We start from the raw sequence: 19579 nt of genomic DNA on the forward strand, positions 1-19579 counted from the left end.
ATGGTCAATTTACCATAACTGGCTGGATTAGTCCTTACCCAGATTTTCTGGGCAAATTTGGTTCTGCCAAATTTGGTGTCCTAATTTAGACTAGCAATTTGAATTAGTTAGATTCAAAATTTGAATTTGTGTTCTTCATGAAAGTTATTATAAATTGTCTAACCTTTCCATTGATATAAAATTTAGGTCATTTGGATATTGCTACACTGAGTTATGGCCAAATGAACAAACACTGTTCATTTGATCAATTTCCAGGGTAGTATGTATATTACTCGGATTAGGTCAATTTTTAGGCCATTCTATTATGGTTTTCTGGGCATGGTTTCTTCATCAAAGTTGTGCCATTATATATCTAGTTTCATGTCTAATTAGCCTTGCACCAATTGAACTTACACCTCTCAAGTTACAGCTACCCAAACTTGCTAGATTCACATCCAGCCCTGTAGGTCCTATGAGGCAGCATACCCAACCTCAAATCCAAAGCCACAATTCACTTCAATTCCTCATCAAACACAGCAAAATGGTCACTAATTGACCATTAGGACTTCCATTCACCAACACATGAGCAAAACCCTAAGTTTGCTCCTAACCCTAACTCCAAAATTCTAATTTACTCAAACATCATGCTATCAAATGTTCTAATCATCAATTTCATGTTCAATTGCATCAATTCACAACTATAATTCACTTGAATCATTGAAACTCTAAAGTATCCTAGGCTACCAAAATTAAGGGTTTTTCATACCTACATAATTTGTTTTCTTTCTTTCAAACTAACACTCAATTCATAATCTACACAAGGTAAACTCATGGATTTATGGAACAAGTAGCACCTACCTTGACTTAGCCAATTCCCAAGGCTTGAAAACTCCACTTTTTCTCTTCCTTTTTGCTTTTTAAGTCTTTCTCTAGTGTTAGGGACAAATTTTTGTGAAGCTAGGAAGGGGTTTTGAGGTGGTTTGATGGGTGGAAATCAAGCTCACTCAAAGCTTTAATGGAGGTCTCTCTCTCTCTTTCTTTCTCTCTTCTCTTGGTTCGCCTGAATGAAGGAGATGACTACTGGAATTGTTTCATTTTTATATCATTTTTATCCCTTTTAATTTGCTTGTCAAATGGTGATTGGGTTGAGCTTTTTAAATGACATCATGTGATGTCAAACTTTTAATTTTCTTCATTTTTTTTCTTTTCTTTTTTACTCATTTTCAATTAAATTTTTAGCAATATTTATTCATATTTTATGTCATAATAATCATTTACTTAACTGGACAAGTTGATCGAAAATTATCTCTGAAGACGAAATGACCAAAATGCCCTCCGTTTGGCTTATTGAGCCAAAATCGTCTGTACAGATCTAAAAAGTTTTCTAAGCATTTTCTTGGTATTCTAATGCCATCGAAACCTCAATGACTCTTCTCTGGAGTCTCAAAAATTATTTTATAAATTTTTCCCCTAGTTCAGGGCTTCTAGCTGTGAAGACAGTAATTTTCCGTTAGGTCACCCATCGCTAGGACACCGGCTCATTTAACTTTGTTGTATTTCATTTCTAAAATTTTTCCTTAATTTTTCTTACCATTATTTGGTCTATTTATGACTCCTCACTCTAGTTTACATATAGTACCAGACATTCTAGTTGTCCGGACTGACACCGGTCACCGAAACAGTAAAATATACAGACTTGTTAATGTGAGGGTGTTACAATCAATCTCTTAAATGAGACAAAATGTATGCTTTCTAGTCATTTTGACATGAAAGATCTTGGTGAGGCTACATATGTTCTGGGCATTCAGATTCACTGTGACAAGTCTTGAGGCATATTGGGTTTGTCTCAAGGAACTTATATTGATCGAGTTCTTAAGAGTTTAACATGCACACTTGGTCCTCTTTTGTTGCACCTGTTCTGTCAGGTGAGAAACTCTCCAAAGCTCAATGTCCTCAGGATGATAAGGAAAGGACTGAAATGGAAAAGATTCCATATGGTTGCGTTATTGGGAGCTTAATGTATGCTCAAGTATGCACTCATCCTGATATAGCATTTGCTATTAGTGTCCTTAGTAGATACTTAAGTTGCCACACCTTACCCCTCCGTAAGGCATAACATGATCCCATAGAATACTTAATGAACTACCGAACTTCCCCTACCGATAACTCATTAAGTACCCTACAAGAGATTTTAAAACGATTTTCTTACATTTTGGAAGTGGTGAGCATTTTAGTGAGAATTAAAAACCATTTATTCAAAGCTTAAAGACTAGTAAAAATTTTTGTCCATTTAAATTTTGCCGCAAATTTTATAAAAATTTTGACAGAGTTTTGTTTGTTTTTGGGGAAAATCGTTCTTCAAATACCTGAGAAAAACACTCCTAAAAATGTTTCACAATTTCCAACCTCCAATAAATTACAATTCAACTCCAATCAATTCATTTCAAAACAGTTCCACAATCCAAATCAAATTTATCAACTCAGAATAGTTAATAATTCCATTCACAAAGCATAAAGTAGGAATTTCGTATGTACAAATATTAAATTTACAGAAGGAAATCCAAAATAATATTATTACAATTTATTTACAACTGCTCAACTTACATTGATACATACAACATTATTATATTTACATCAAAACTAACTACAAGGGTATAAAATAATACCCGTACAAAAAGACCAGAGTAGTCCTCGATTTAATAGCAGCTCACTCTGCTGCTTTCTCCTTGCCCTTATCTGCGACAGCAAAATAAGCTATCACTGAGTATAAAAATACTCAGTGGTGCACAATAAAAATTTAAAATGCAATAAATAAATCATTTATTGCCAAACACAATTTAAATATTTCTCAATCACATTTCACAAATATTAAAGTTCATAATAACATCATTTTGTCAAATAATCTATTAAACACAGTTTAGTCAAACAATTTCAGAAACACAGTGTTGCCAAAATCATACACAACTTAAGCAATGACACAAAATTTTCGATTAATGCCATGTTGTACACCACGACAAAAGCAATCTCAACCCCATTAATCGAAATCAATGAGGGAGGTGGCTAGCTAGCTAATGAGTACTCATCCGATCTACAACCTCAACTGGGAAGCCAGAGAGGGAGGAAAATAAACGATCTCAACCCCATAAATGGAGGAGGAATAATAAGTAACTGTCATGCTAAGTGTGAATCAAAAATCCATTTCAAACATTTCATTCAATTATTGCATACAAAAATCAAATCAATTTCCAAAGTTACAATTTGATCACAAGGTGGCAACACAAAAGTTCATAAATTCATAATGCGTACTAAATCAATTTTTCAAGGATAAAATGCTTAAATAGGGTTTATTGTGCACAAACCTCAAGCGAGTCGTCCCTTAGCCTCGACTCGGTTCCTCGGGTTCCTTCCCGATATTCTTTTCAACTGAAACACACAATTTTACAATGTTTCAGTACTAGAACTTAACATAAATCCAAAATAAATTTAGCTTCACAATTACCTAGCTCTAACGTGCTAAATTCGACGTTCTTTAAATTTTGTGTATCGGGTTACTATTCACTGCACTATTCAAGTCAAATAGTTGACTTTCTAAGGCTTAATAGGTATGGGAATTCCAACTTCACCCACATACCACATTTTGGTCACTAAACTTATTGGTTTTGGCCATTTTTTCAAAGCTTAGGTCTTTTAGGCAAAATTGCCAATTTTCAGTTTTGGAGTTCTAAATTGCATTGTTTCATTGGTCCATCTACTGTTAGAATTTGGCAAAACTTCCTTCATAGAAAATGTTCTTTATTTTCTTAAGTGTATTCTCATTTTTGGATCACCCCAATCGGAGTTTTGTAGCTCAAGTTATAGCCAAAATACAATTACTATTCACGTGCACTGTTCATGCTGCAATTTTGGTTATGGCAGATTTTTGGTCCAACTTCATTAAATAATTTGATCAAGTTAAGTCCATAATTTGGTCTAATTTCCTTCATACGAAATGTTCTACTATGTCTTAGGTTTCCATCGGTTGAAGAATCGCCTAAATCGGTGTTTTCTAGAGAGAGTTATAACCATTGGAACTTTACTGCTCAATGGCAATTCTGCAGAGTTGCAGGTTCAATAACTCAACTTTGCTCAATAATTTGACTAGGTTAATGGCATAATTTGGGGTGGTGTTCTTCATGAAAGTTTTAGATCTATGTCTTATATAATTACTGGTAAAATCTCAGGTCCTTTTGACCTTCCTAGCTCGAGTTATGACCAAATGAACAATTACTGTTCATTTGGTCAGTTTGTGCAGTGGCAGCCTGCTCTGATTTCACTTTGGTCAATTGGTTCACTAGGTTTTGGTCAGTTTTTGGGCATGGTTCCTTAATGAAAATTGTGCCCTTTTATGTCTATTTTCATCTCCAATTGGTGGCATATCAATTGGACTTGTAAAATTTCCGTTTTGGTCCTTCAAAGTTGGTTTGGTCATGCTGCCAGCAGCATGACCATTTGACCTACGAATTTGACTTCCATTCTAACAATTCCCACACATTTCCTTTGGTCATTATTGACCATTTTTCAGTCCACAATTGGTCAAAGATATTATTTATGCATTTCTTCAAAATTTGGTTCACAAACCCTAACATTCAAACCCTAATTTCACTACTTTGTGCAATTAATCACATGTAAGAATTTCAACTTAACCATTCAACTAATTAAAGCTTTTAAACTCATTCTAATACTGTCACACCTTACCCCTCTGTAAGGCATAACATGATCCCGTAGAATACCTAATGAACTATCGAACTTCACCTACCGATAACTCATTAAGTACCCTACAAGGGATTTTAAAACAATTTTCTTCTTTTTGATAAGTGGTGAGCATTTCTAATAAATATTTAAAACATGTAATTAAGTTGAAAGCTAGTTGGAAATTTTGGCCCATTTTATTTTTCCGCAAATTTTATAAAAATTTTGACAGAGTTTCCTCTGTATTTTGAGAAAACCGTTCTTCGAATACCTGTAAAAAGCACTTCTAAAAATTTTTCTCAACAACTGCTTCAATTTCAAACTCAATCTCAATCAATTTCTCAAATTCACAAGTTCAATAATTCCTTCAAAATACTGTCCATCAATATCATTTATTCATATTCCATTCAAGATAAACAATTTATATATTCATCATACTAAAATTTACATTCAGAAAGTCCAAACTAAAATTTATTACAACTTTTATACAAACTTTGTACAAGCTGCTCAAGACCCATGTACATGTCCATACATTTATGTGCAATATATACATCAAAAGAAATATTTACAGCTAGGGTATAAATTATACCCGAAAATTTTAGGCTGGTAGCTTCTCACACCTCAGCAGCTCAGTCTGCTGCTCCTCTAGTCTCTGTATCTGCGACAGCAATAAAAGCTATCGCTGAGTACTAGGACTCAGTGGTGCACAATATACTAAAATAATCTTTATGCAAAACTTAAAGCACATTCATTCAAAAATTTGGCTAAACATGAAAATTAAATACAATCATGCATTGTGAGATTTTACATGTAAACCAAGTTCATTTCAAAGTATCAAAACACCTTTCATAAAACCCACAGTTAGATCATGCCATTCGAAACAAATAGAATCTCAATAGCCAGAGGCTAAGAGAAATCACATGAATCTCAATAGCCGAAGGCTAAAGAGAAATCATATCACAAGGCTAGCTAGCTCAAATATATGGATATCCATTCACATCCTCTTCTACTGGCACACCTCAACACTTCTCCAGAGAAGGAATCAAAATTCGAAACTAATTACCCCCACTAGTCGTGCTAGTGAGGTGTTCAAATATGTGGTCATGACACTGTGGTTTCAAAACTTATCTTAACAATTTGCTAAACATTTTCTTTTCAAATATACATAATAACTTTCAACAATTTAGATCAAAAATCATAAGAATGCCATAATCCCATATTTCAAATTATTCAAAATGATATGCAAAAGATGATTATAAAAGTATATGTTGTGCACAAACCTCAAACGAGTCGCCTGTTGGCCTTGACTCGACTTCTCGGGTTCTGTCCCGGTATTCTTTTCCACTGAAACACGAAATTTTCCAATGTTTCAGTACTAAAACTTAAAATAAATCCAAAATAAACTTAACTTCACATTTACCTAGCTCTAACGTGTTAAATTCGACGTTCTCGAAATTTTGTGTTTTGGGTTACTATTCACTGCACTATTCAAGTCAAATTATTGACTTTCTAAGGCTTAATGGGTATGGGAACTCTAACTTCACCCACATACCACATTTTGGTCACCAAACTTGTTGGTTTTGGTCATTTGTTTAAAGCTTAGGTCATTTTGGCAAAATTGCCAATTTTCGGTTTTGGTTCTCCGAAGTTGCACTGTTCCATTGGTCGATCTACTGTTGGAATTTGACAAAACTTCCTTCATAGAAAATGTTCCTTATTGTCTTAAGTGTATTCTCATTTTTGGATCACCTCAATCGGAGTTTTGTAGCTCAAGTTATGGCCAAAATAAGTTTACTGTTCACGTGCAATCGCTCATGCTGCACTTTTGGGTTCTGGCAGATTTTGGTCCAACTTTGGTCAATAATTTGATCAAGTTAAGTTCATAATTTGGTCTCACTTTCTTCATATGAAATGTTGTACTATGTCTTAGGTTTCCATCGGTTCAAGAATCGCCTAAATCCGAGTTTTCTAGAGGGAGTTATAGCCATCCAAATATTGCTACTCAATGAAAATTCTGCAGAGTTGCAGGTTTGGTAACCTAACTTTGCTCAATAATCTGAATGGGTTAATGGCATAATTTGGGGTGATGTTCTTCATGAAAGTTTTAGATCTATATGCCCTCTAACCCCTGGCCAAATTTCAGGTCAATTTGACCTGTCTAACTCGAGTTATGACCAAATGAACAGTTACTGTTCATTTGGTCGATTTAGTCTGATGGCAGCCTGCTATCAACTTACTTTGGTCAATTGTTTCACCAAGTTTTGGTCAGTTTTTGGCCATGGTTCCTTAATGAAAATTGTGCTCTTTTGTGTCTATTTTCATCCCCAATTGGTGGCATATCAATTAGACGTGTAAAATTTGAGTTTTGGTCCTTCAAAGTGGGTTTGGTCATCGCCACAGCATGACCATTGACCTACGAATTTGGTTTAATTTCCTACCATTCCCACACAACTTATTTGGTCATAATTGACCATTATTTCATTTCACAATAGGTTAAACATGCCATTTATGCATTTCTCCAAATTTTGGTTCATAAACCCTAGCATTGAAAACCCTAACTCATCATTTTCATGCCTTTAACTAGTTCTAATGGTTTAAATGTTAATCATTTAACTATGTAAAGTTTCTAAACTCATTCAATTGCATCATATTCATGCAAACCATACTCCTCCCAACCAGGCCAAATTTCAGCAATGGTCATTCTCCCATGTTTGTTTCATTTAATCAAGTTCTAAGCTCACTTTCAACCATCACATGTGCATTTGAATGGATAAATGAAGAGTTTAGCATACTAACCTTTGTGTAGCAATTTTCTTCCTCCTTTCCTTCAAATTTTCCTTCTTTCTTTCTTGCTCAATCCTCTTCTCAAGTTGCCAAGATAAGCTTTAACTATGGTGGCTAATTTTTCTATGGTGGAATTAGGGATTTGATCAAGCTCAAAATGAGCTTTAATGGAGGTTTTGGGTGAGGGAGAGGGTGAGGGAGAGAGAGTCACGTTTTTTATGAAGAAGATGACTTTATTATATTTTTTTTCTTTTCTTTTCTTTTCTTTTATGTCTTAGGAAGACCAAAATTCCCAAATTAATAAAATAAATCAATTAAGCCTTTATGACATCATGCATGATGTCATCACTTTGACTTTTCCATCTTCTTTCTTTTTTTTTCTATTTATTTTTTTCTATTAGTTCTTTAATTTAATTCTTGATTCCGAAATTTTCTTTTCTCCGATTTTATTTGTGATTAGGTCGAGTCGACTCTCGGTCAATTGACCAAATTGCCCCTCGCGGTTCATCGGTTTGCAAATAATCTAATATTTCTTCCGCTCCTCGACCTAATTATTTGGTGACTTAACAGTTCTTTTCATGATTTTCTCTTTTCCACTTTGTGTCCATAAGGGTCCTAAGGACGCGGCGTCACTTTTACGGTTCGAAATTTGAGTTTAAAACGACTTCGCAGTCGTTCCCGAGGAGGTCACTCATCGCTGTGACTCTCGGCTCGTTTAACCTCTTATGTTCTGTTTTTCTTATTTATAGTTAACTAATCAAACATTACTAATTATTTGTGTTTATGGCTTCTCAAATTGTCTTAAGTGTGGCCCTAATCCCATTAATTGTCCGGACCGACACCGGTCCAGGAATGATGAAATATACCGAGCTATACAATGGGGTGTTACAATTCTCCCCCTTAAATAAATTTCGTCTCAAATTTTTACAGTATCAATCTCTGAACAGCTGTGGGTGTTGTCTCCTCATGTCCTCCTCTCGTTCCCAAGTAGCTTCTTGGCCCGAATGATGGTTCCACAGCACTTTTACCAACGGTATCTGCTTATTCCGCAGCTGCTTCACCTCATAAGCCAGAATCTTTATGGGTTCTTCTTCATATGTGAGGTCTGGATTCACTTCTATTTCTTCTACTGGTAGTACATGAGATGGGTCTGATCGATACCTCCTCAACATAGATACATGGAAGACATTATGTATCTTCTCCAACTCTGGAGGTAGTGCCAACCGATATGCCAAAGGACCCACTCTTTCCAAAACCTCATATGGCCCAATGAAACGAGGACTTAGTTTCCCCTTTCTGCCGAATCTCATAATTCTTTTCTAAGGAGAAACTTTGAGGAAAACTTTCTCACCCACTGCATACTCAATATCCCTTCTTTTCAAATCAACATAGGACTTTTGTGATGCGATGCGACTTTAAGTCGACCTCTGATCACCCGGATTTTCTCTTCAGTCTGTTGAACTATTTCGGGTCCAATCATTTTTCTTTCACCCACGTCATCCCAACACAATGGGGTTCTACATTTCTTGCCATATAAAGCTTCATATGGAGGCATCCCAATGCTTGATTGGTAGCTGTTGTTGTAAGCAAACTCAATCAAAGGCAAGTGTGTATCCCAACTACCCTCAAACTCAATCACACAAGCCCGTAGCATGTCCTCCAAGATCTGAATTACTCTCTCGGACTAGCCATCTGTCTGTGGGTGGAATGCAGTACTGAAGTTCAATCTAGTTCCTAGGGCTCTCTGAAGACTACCCCAGAATCTAGAAGTGAACCTAGGATCTGCATGCGACACGATAGAATCGGCACTCCATGCAATCTCACAATCTCATCGATGTATAACTTGGCCAATCTTTCTAAAGCGTAGTCCATCGGATGGCGGAAAATGAGCGGACTTAGTTAGTGCATGCGACAATGACCCATACTGCATCATGACTCTTCTGTGTCCTCGGAAGTCCCATTACAAAATCCATCGTTATCTTTTCCCATTTCCATTCTGGCACTGGTAGTGGATGTAACAACCCAGCGGGTACTTGATGCTCTGCCTTCACTTGCTGACAAGTTAGGCATTTGGATACAAACTCTGCCACATCTCTCTTCATACCCATCCACCAGTAATGCTCCTTTAGCCCCCTATACATTTTTGTACCACCAGGGTGCATAGCAAAAGGAGACTCATGTGCTTCCTTCAAAATGATCGCCTCAAATCAACATCATTAGGAACACATATTACGCCTGGTGTAACGATGAAACCATCATCTCGATTGAGAATTACGGTTTCTTGCCCTGTCGGACTTCTTCCATCAACTTCGATACCGATCATTACGAGCGACCATTCTTATCGATCAATCAACCTTTGTTTGTACATGCCATGCAACTGCTGTTTGCCCCTCATCATTAATCTCTAAACTGGCATGTAATGATCTCAACTTATGTACCAAAGACAAAGGAGTAACTCGTAAACTTGCCATAGTCTTGCAACTTAAGGCGTCAGCCACAACATTAGCTTTCCCTGGCTGATAGTCTATCAGACAATCATAGTCTTTTATCAACTCTAACCATCTCCTCTGTCTCAAATTCAGCTCTTTTTGGGTGCCCAAATACTTTAAACTCTTATGATCTGTGTAGATGTAGCACTTCTCCCCATACAAATAATGTCTCCAGATCTTAAGAGCAAACACAATGGCTGCAAGCTCCAAATCATGTGTCGGATAATTCCTCTCATGCGGTTTTAGCTGGCGTGATGCATAGGCAATGACATTTCGATCTTGCATCAACACACAACCTAACCCGTTGTGAGAAGCATCGCTGTAAGCTGTATTTTCTTTACCCGGTGTGGGTAAAGTTAGGACTGGAGCTTCAGTCAAACATCTCTTCAATTCATCAAAACTCTGCTGGCATTTATCCGTCCACTGAAATTTCACATCTTTTCTAGCGGCTTGGTCAATGGAGATGCCAACATGGAAAATCCTTCACAAATCTACGGTAGTATCGGCTAAACCAGAAAACTACGAATCTCGTGACATTTAGGTGGCCTCCAGTGGGGCGACTTCAATCTTACTTGGATCTACCTTGATGCCCTCTTCTGATACTACATGCCCCAAGAAAGATATTTCCTTCAGCCAAAATTCACACTTCGACAATTTGGCATATAGCTGTTTCTCCCTCAAAGTCTGCAGTACAATCCGCAGATGTCTATCATGCTCTTCTGCATTCCTCGAATAGACCAATATATCATCTATGAATACCACAACAAACTGGTCGAGGTATGGTGCGAAGATAGTGTTCATCGATCCATAAAAGCGGTAGGAGCATTAGTTAACCCGAATGGCATGACCAAGAACTCATAATGGCCATAGCGGGTTACGAGGCGATTTTAGAAATACTCGCTTTTGTACTTTCAGGTGATAATAACGATCTCAGGTCAATTTTGGAGAACACAGCTGCACCTCTCAACTGATCAAACAAGTCATCAATGCGGGGCAATGGATATCTATTCTTTATTGTCACCTTATTCAACTGCCGATAATCAATACACAAGCGGAGGGTGCCATCTTTCTTCTTTACAAACAACACTGGCGCTCCCCAAGGTGACACACTAGGGCGGATAAAGCCCTTGTCAAGCAATTCTTGCAACTGCACTTTCAACTCTTTCAATTCTGCAGGTGCCATTCTATATGGCATTATGGAGATTGGATCCACACCAGGCATAACATCAATCTCAAACTGCACCTCTCTTTCTGGAGGTAATCCTGGCAATTCATCAGGAAATACATCCAGAAAATCACATACAGTAGGGATGTCCCTTAGTGCTGGACTCCCCACTTGGGTGTCTATCACATGTGTCAAGTATGCTTCACACCCCTTTCTGATCATCTTTCTGGTTAATGCAGCCGAAATAATGTTTGATGGCAGTAAATGCCTCTCCCCGTGTATTACCACATCACCGTACAGAGGGAGACCAAAAGTGGTATCTTGATCTACGATCAATCATGGCGTGATGCACAGCTAACCAATCCATGCCCAAGATGATATCATATTCTCTGAAGGGCATTTCAATCAATTCGACAGAAAACATGTCCTTGGATCACCAAAGGGCGGTCTATAGATTTTGTTGACCCGGACCTCTTGTCCTAACGGACTAGTTACTAGCACTTCAAAACCCATTTGCACACATGAAACAGCAAGTGAACTGACTATGCTAGCACTAACATATGAATGGGTTGAACCCGGATCAAACAATACAAATACATCTTGACCAGAGATAGAGAATGTACCAGCTACCACATCAGAAGTCTCAGCCTCTTCTCGCTGTTTCATTGCGTAGATTCTGGTTGAAGCACTTCCTTGTGCTGATTGACCAACTGTGCCCTAACTGCCTGAAGTAGTGCATCTACCTCTGCCTCTTCCTCTACCAAATGACTGTGAACCTCTGGGAGCAGGACTGCAATAGATCCTCAGTAGTAGGAGCTGGACCATATCTCTGAGCACTAGTACGTCTTTAGCTATATGGCCCTTGCCTCCACAGCTAAAACAGCTCCAGTGGCCCAATAACATTCCCCATGAATCTTGCCACAAGTCTCACGGTATGCGTAATGTGAACCTCGCTCGATCACGACTGGACCTAGGGGTCTCTCGCCTGCAGAATCGGCCCCTACCAAATCTTCCACCTCGACCCCTGCTGGGTCCACCAAACTTCTTTCTCTTTCCAGAGGTAGCACCTGAACTTTGTTCAACTGATTTTTCCCTCTTGTCTTTTTCTAATTTCTCGACTTTTTCCTTCACTGGGTTTGCTTCTGCTTCAACTCTCTCCAGTTCAAGTGCTTGAGACATAAGCTCTGAGAAGTTGCTGTGTCGAAATCCCACAACTTGCATCCTTATGCTGGGCTTCAAACCCGTCTCAAATCTCTTGCATCTTGCTTTACTGGTAGTAAGGAGACTCTCCGCATAGTGACTCCGGCGGGAGAACTCCCTCTCATACTCTGCCACTGATCGATTTCCTTGTTTCAAACTCAAAAATTCTTGCAGTTTCTGATCAACATATGCATCTGGGATGTATTTCTGCAATTCTCGATGAAGTCATCCTGTGTCAAGATCGTGGTTCAGCCAAGCTGTGGGGGATGGTCTTCCACCAATCATATGCATCCCCTTGCAGTAGCGACACAGAATATTCAAACTTCAACTCCTCTGAGCAGTGCAGCTTCTTAAACACTATGTCCATTCTTTCAAGCCATTGCTCTGCCTCTAAAGGGTCCACTGTACCCTTAAATTCTGCAGCCCCATACTTCAATAACTTGTCATACTGTCTGGCTGGAGGCAGTGGTTGTGCCACAGGTGATTGGGGTGGAGCTTGAACAGGCATACCCCCGGCTATTTGTTGAAACATCGCAACCATCTGCTGTGCAAATTGTGCAGGGAACTGCGGCATTTGTGGGGCTGGTGCTACTGACCCACTGACATTCGGTAAAGCTGGGGCTTCCCCTTGTGCCTCAGCTTCAACAGACTGCTCAACTGAGCGATCCCCTTCTTCCATTTCAGGCTGAAGTTAGGGTATCTCCTGAACAAGTAACACAAGGAGATTTCCCTCCGTTAGTTCACATTCATGATGTAATGCACTGTATGTAACAATTATGGACATTGAGCAGTTGTACTTAACAAAGAAAAGACACAAATTCATAGGTTAAAACATACTTCAAAAATTTGCTCTGATACCACTAAAACATGTCACACCTTACCCCTCTGTAAGGCATAACATGATCCCGTAGAATACCTAATGAACTATCGAACTTCACCTACCGATAACTCATTAAGTACCCTACAAGGGATTTTAAAACAATTTTCTTCTTTTTGATAAGTGGTGAGCATTTCTAATAAATGTTTAAAACATGTAATTAAGTTGAAAGCTAGTTGGAAATTTTGGCCCATTTTATTTTTCCGCAAATTTTATAAAAATTTTGACAGAGTTTCCTCTGTATTTTGAGAAAACCGTTCTTCGAATACCTGTAAAAAGCACTTCTAAAATTTTTTCTCAACAACTGCTTCAATTTCAAACTCAATCTCAATCAATTTCTCAAATTCACAAGTTCAATAATTCCTTCAAAATACTGTCCATCAATATCATTTATTCATATTCCATTCAAGATAAACAATTTATATATTCATCATACTAAAATTTACATTCAGAAAGTCCAAACTAAAATTTATTACAACTTTTATACAAACTTTGTACAAGCTGCTCAAGACCCATGTACATGTCCATACATTTATGTGCAATATATACATCAAAAGAAATATTTACAGCTAGGGCATAAATTATACCCGAAAATTTTAGGCTGGTAGCTTCTCACACCTCAGCAGCTCAGTCTGCTGCTCCTCTAGTCTCTGTATCTGCGACAGCAATAAAAGCTATCGCTGAGTACTAGGACTCAGTGGTGCACAATATACTAAAATAATCTTTATGCAAAACTTAAAGCACATTCATTCAAAAATTTGGCTAAACATGAAAATTAAATACAATCATGCATTGTGAGATTTTACATGTAAACCAAGTTCATTTCAAAGTATCAAAACACCTTTCATAAAACCCACAGTTAGATCATGCCATTCGAAACAAATAGAATCTCAATAGCCAGAGGCTAAGAGAAATCACATGAATCTCAATAGCCAGAGGCTAAAGAGAAATCATATCACAAGGCTAGCTAGCTCAAATATATGGATATCCATTCACATCCTCTTCTACTGGCACACCTCAACACTTCTTGGAGAAGGAATCAAAATTAAACTAATTACCCCAACTAGTCGTGCTAGTGAGGTGTTCAAATATGTGGTCATGACACTGTGGTTTCAAAACTTATCTTAACAATTTGCTAAACATTTTCTTTTCAAATATACATAATAACTTTCAACAATTTAGATCAAAAATCATAAGAATGCCATAATCCCATATTTCAAATTATTCAAAATGATATGCAAAAGATGATTATAAAAGTATATGTTGTGCACAAACCTCAAACGAGTCGCCTGTTGGCCTTGACTCGACTTCTCGGGTTCTGTCCCGGTATTCTTTTCCACTGAAACACGAAATTTTCCAATGTTTCAATACTAAAACTTAAAATAAATCCAAAATAAACTTAACTTCACATTTACCTAGCTCTAACGTGTTAAATTCGACGTTCTCGAAATTTTGTGTTTTGGGTTACTATTCACTGCACTATTCAAGACAAATTATTGACTTTCTAAGGCTTAATGGGTATGGGAACTCCAACTTCACCCACATACCACATTTTGGTCACCAAACTTGTTGGTTTTGGTCATTTGTTTAAAGCTTAGGTCATTTTGGCAAAATTGCCAATTTTCGGTTTTGGTTCTCCGAAGTTGCACTGTTCCATTGGTCGATCTACTGTTGGAATTTGATAAAACTTCCTTCATAGAAAATGTTCCTTATTGTCTTAAGTGTATTCTCATTTTTGGATCACCTCAATCGGAGTTTTGTAGCTCAAGTTATGGCCAAAATAAGTTTACTGTTCACGTGCACTGTTCATGCTACACTTTTGGGTTCTGGCAGATTTTGGTCCAACTTTGGTCAATAATTTGATCAAGTTAAGTTCATAATTTGGTCTCACTTTCTTCATATGAAATGTTGTACTATGTCTTAGGTTTCCATCGGTTCAAGAATCGCCTAAATCCGAGTTTTCTAGAGGGAGTTATAGCCATCCAAATATTGCTACTCAATGAAAATTCTGCAGAGTTGCAGGTTTGGTAACCTAACTTTGCTCAATAATATGAATGGGTTAATGGCATAATTTGGGGTGATGTTCTTCATGAAAGTTTTAGATCTATATGCCCTCTAACCCCTGGCCAAATTTCAGGTCAATTTGACTTGTCTAACTCGAGTTATGACCAAATGAACAGTTACTGTTCATTTGGTCAGTTTAGTGCAGTGGCAGCCTGCTATCAACTTACTTTGGTCAATTGTTTCACCAAGTTTTGGTCAGTTTTTGGCCATGGTTCCTTAATGAAAATTGTGCTCTTTTGTGTCTATTTTCATCCCCAATTGGTGGCATATCAATTAGACGTGTAAAATTTGAGTTTTGGTCCTTCAAAGTGGGTTTGGTCATGCTGCCAGCAGCATGACCATTGACCTACGAATTTGGTTTAATTTCCTACCATTCCCACACAACTTATTTGGTCATAATTGACCATTATTTCATTTCACAATAGGTTAAACATGCCATTTATGCATTTCTCCAAATTTTGGTTCATAAACCCTAGCATTGAAAACCCTAACTCATCATTTTCATGCCTTTAACTAGTTCTAATGGTTTAAATGTTAATCATTTAACTATGTAAAGTTTCTAAACTCATTCAATTGCATCATATTCATGCAAACCATACTCCTCCCAACCAGGCCAAATTTCAGCAATGGTCATTCTCCCATGTTTGTTTCATTTAATCAAGTTCTAAGCTCACTTTCAACCATCACATGTGCATTTGAATGGATAAATGAAGAGTTTAGCATACTAACCTTTGTGTAGCAATTTTCTTCCTCCTTTCCTTCAAATTTTCCTTCTTTCTTTCTTGCTCAATCCTCTTCTCAAGTTGCCAAGATAAGCTTTAACTATGGTGGCTAATTTTTCTATGGTGGAATTAGGGATTTGATCAAGCTCAAAATGAGCTTTAATGGAGGTTTTGGGTGAGGGAGAGGGTGAGGGAGAGAGAGTCACGTTTTTTATGAAGAAGATGACTTTATTATATTTTTTTTCTTTTCTTTTCTTTTCTTTTATGTCTTAGGAAGACCAAAATTCCCAAATTAATAAAATAAATCAATTAAGCCTTTATGACATCATGCATGATGTCATCACTTTGACTTTTCCATCTTCTTTCTTTTTTTTTCTATTTATTTTTTTCTATTAGTTCTTTAATTTAATTCTTGATTCCGAAATTTTCTTTTCTCCGATTTTATTTGTGATTAGGTCGAGTCGACTCTAGGGTCAATTGACCAAATTGCCCCTCGCCGGTTCATCCCGGTTTGCAAATAATCTAATATTTCTTCCGGCTCCCTGACCTAATTATTTGACTGACTTAACAGTTCTTTTTCGTGATTTTCTCTTTTCCACTGTGTCCATAAGGGTCCTAAGGACCGCAACGTCACTTTTTACGGTTCGAAATTTGAGTTTAAAACGACTTCGCAGTCGTTCCCGAGGAGGTCACTCATCGCTGTGACTCTCGGCTCGTTTAATCTCTTATGTTCTGTTTTTCTTATTTATAGTTAACTAATTAAACATTACTAATTATTTGTGTTTATGGCTTCTCAAATTGTCTTAAGTGTGGCCCTAATCCCATTAATTGTCCGGACCGACACCGGTCACCGGAACAGTGAAATATACCAGGCTATACAACGGGGGTGTTACAAATACATCAAACCATACAAATTATGTCCCTTCTTCAAGCTGGCCGGAATTCAGCAATGGCCCTTCCCCCATATTTTTATTTCATTTCCTTAATCCTAAGTTCATTTCAACCATTAATCATGCATTTAAATGAAGAAATAAGAAGTTTAACCTACTAACCTTAACTTAAATGCCAATTCTTCACTTTCTCTCTTCCTTTCCTCTTTCTTTCTTGTTCTTAGGTTGAGATTGCAAGGTCTAGTGAAGTTTTTAGGGGAGTTATGTTGATTGGGTGGAGAAAATCAAGCTCAAATGTAAGCGTAAATGGAAGGATTTCATGGAGGGTTTTGGGAAGAAAGTGGGGCGGCACTTTGGGAGAAGAAGAAGACTTTTTTTTATTTCTTTTTTTCTTTTGTTTTCTTTATTTATTTTAATTATGAAAGACCACAAAATTCCTAATTAATAAATAACTTAATTAATTTCTTTATGACATCATTCATGATGTCATCACCTTTGACTTTTCCATCTTCTTCTTTTTTTTTCTATTTATTTTTTTCTATTAGTTCTTTAATTTAATTCTCGATCCTGAAGTTTTCTTTTCTCTGATTTTATTTGACAGTTAGGTCAGGAGTCAGCTCTCGGGGTCAATTGACCAAATTGCCCCTTGCCGGTTCATCCCGGTTTGCAATTAATTCCATATTTCTTCCGGCTCCCTGACCTAATTATTTGACTGGCTTAACAGTACTTTTTCGTGATTTTCTCTTTTCCACTGTGTTCATAAGGGTCCTAAGGACCGCAGCGTCACTTTTTACGGTTTGAAATTTGAGTTTAAAATGACTTCGCAGTCATTCCCGAGGAGGTCACCCATCGCTGTGACTCTCGGCTCGTTTAACCTCTTATGTTCTGTTTTTCTTATTTATAGTTAACTAATTAAACATTACTAATTATTTGTGTTTATGGCTTCTCTAGTTGTCTTAAGTATGGTTCTAATCCCCTTAATTGTCCGGACCGACACCGGTCACCGGAATAGTGAAATATACCAGGTTATACAAATAGGGGTGTTACAATTCTCTCCCACTTAAAATAAATTTCGTCTCGAAATTTTACCTGGTATCAATTTCTGAATAGCTGTGGGTGTTGTCTCCTCATGTCCTCCTCTCGTTCCCAAGTAGCTTCTTGGCCCGAATGATGGTTCCACAGCACTTTTACCAATGGTATCTGCTTATTCCGTAGCTGCTTCACCTCATAAGCCAGAATCTTTATGGGTTCTTCTTCATATGTGAGGTCTGGATTCACTTCTATTTCTTCTATTGGTAGTACATGAGATGGGTCTGATCGATACCTCCTCAACATCGACACATGGAAAACGTTATGTATCTTCTCTAACTCTGGAGGTAGTGCCAAACGATAAGCCAAAGGACCCACTCTTTCCAATACCTCATATGGCCCGATAAAACGAGGACTTAGTTTCCCCTTCCTGCCGAATCTCATAATCCTTTTCCAAGGAGAAACTTTGAGGAAAACTTTCTCACCCACTGCATACTGAATATCCCTTCTTTTCAAATCAATATATGACTTCTGACGGTCTGATGCAGCTTTAAGTCAACCTCTGATCACCCTAATTTTTTCTTCAGTCTGTTGAACAATTTTGGGTCCAATCATTTTTCTTTCACCCACGTTATCCCAACACAACGGGGTTCTACATTTTCTGCCATACAAAGCTTCATATGGAGGCATCCCAATGCTTGATTGGTAACTGTTGTTATAAGCAAACTCAATCAAAGGCAAGTGTGTATCCCAACTACCCTCAAACTCAATCACACAAGCCCGTAGCATGTCCTCCAAGATCTGAATTACCCTCTGAGACTGGCCATCTGTCTGTGGGTGGAATGCAGTACTGAAGTTCAATCTAGTTCCTAGGGCTCTCTGAAGACTACCCCAGAATCTAGAAGTGAACCTAGGATCTCTGTCTGATACAATGGATACTGGCACTCCATGAAGTCTCACAATCTCATCGATGTACAACCTGGCCAATTTGTCTAAACTGTAGTCCATTCGGACTGGCAGAAAATGAGCAGACTTAGTTAGTCTGTTGACAATGACCCATACTGCATCATGACTCTTCTGTGTCCTCGGAAGTCCCATTACAAAATCCATCGTTATCCTTTCCCACTTCCATTCTAGCACTGACAGTGGATGTAATAACCCAGTTGGTACTTGATGCTCTGCCTTTACTTGCTGACAAGTCAGGCATTTGGATACAAACTCTGCCACATCTCTTTTTAAACCCATCCACCAGTAATGCTCCTTTAGCCCTCTATACATTTTTGTACCACCAGGGTGCATAGCAGAAGGAGACTCATGTGCTTCCTTTAAAATGATCTGCCTCAAATCAACACCATTAGGAACACACATTCTGCCCTGGTGTAGCAGTAAACCATCATCTCTGATTGAGAACTCTGGTTTCTTGCCCTGCCGGACTTCTTCCAATAGCTTCTAATACTTTTCATCATTCTGAGCAGCCATTCTGATCTGATCAATTAACACTGGTTGTACATGCCATGCAACTGCTGTCTGCCCTTCATCATTAATCTCTAAACTGGCATGTAATAATCTCAACTCATATACCAAAGACAAATGAGTAACTTGTAGACTTGCCATAGTCTTGCGACTTAGGGCATCAGCCACAACATTAGCCT

This window comes from Hevea brasiliensis, chromosome 2, assembly GCF_030052815.1.
Source record: "Hevea brasiliensis isolate MT/VB/25A 57/8 chromosome 2, ASM3005281v1, whole genome shotgun sequence".
NCBI lineage: Eukaryota > Viridiplantae > Streptophyta > Magnoliopsida > Malpighiales > Euphorbiaceae > Hevea > Hevea brasiliensis.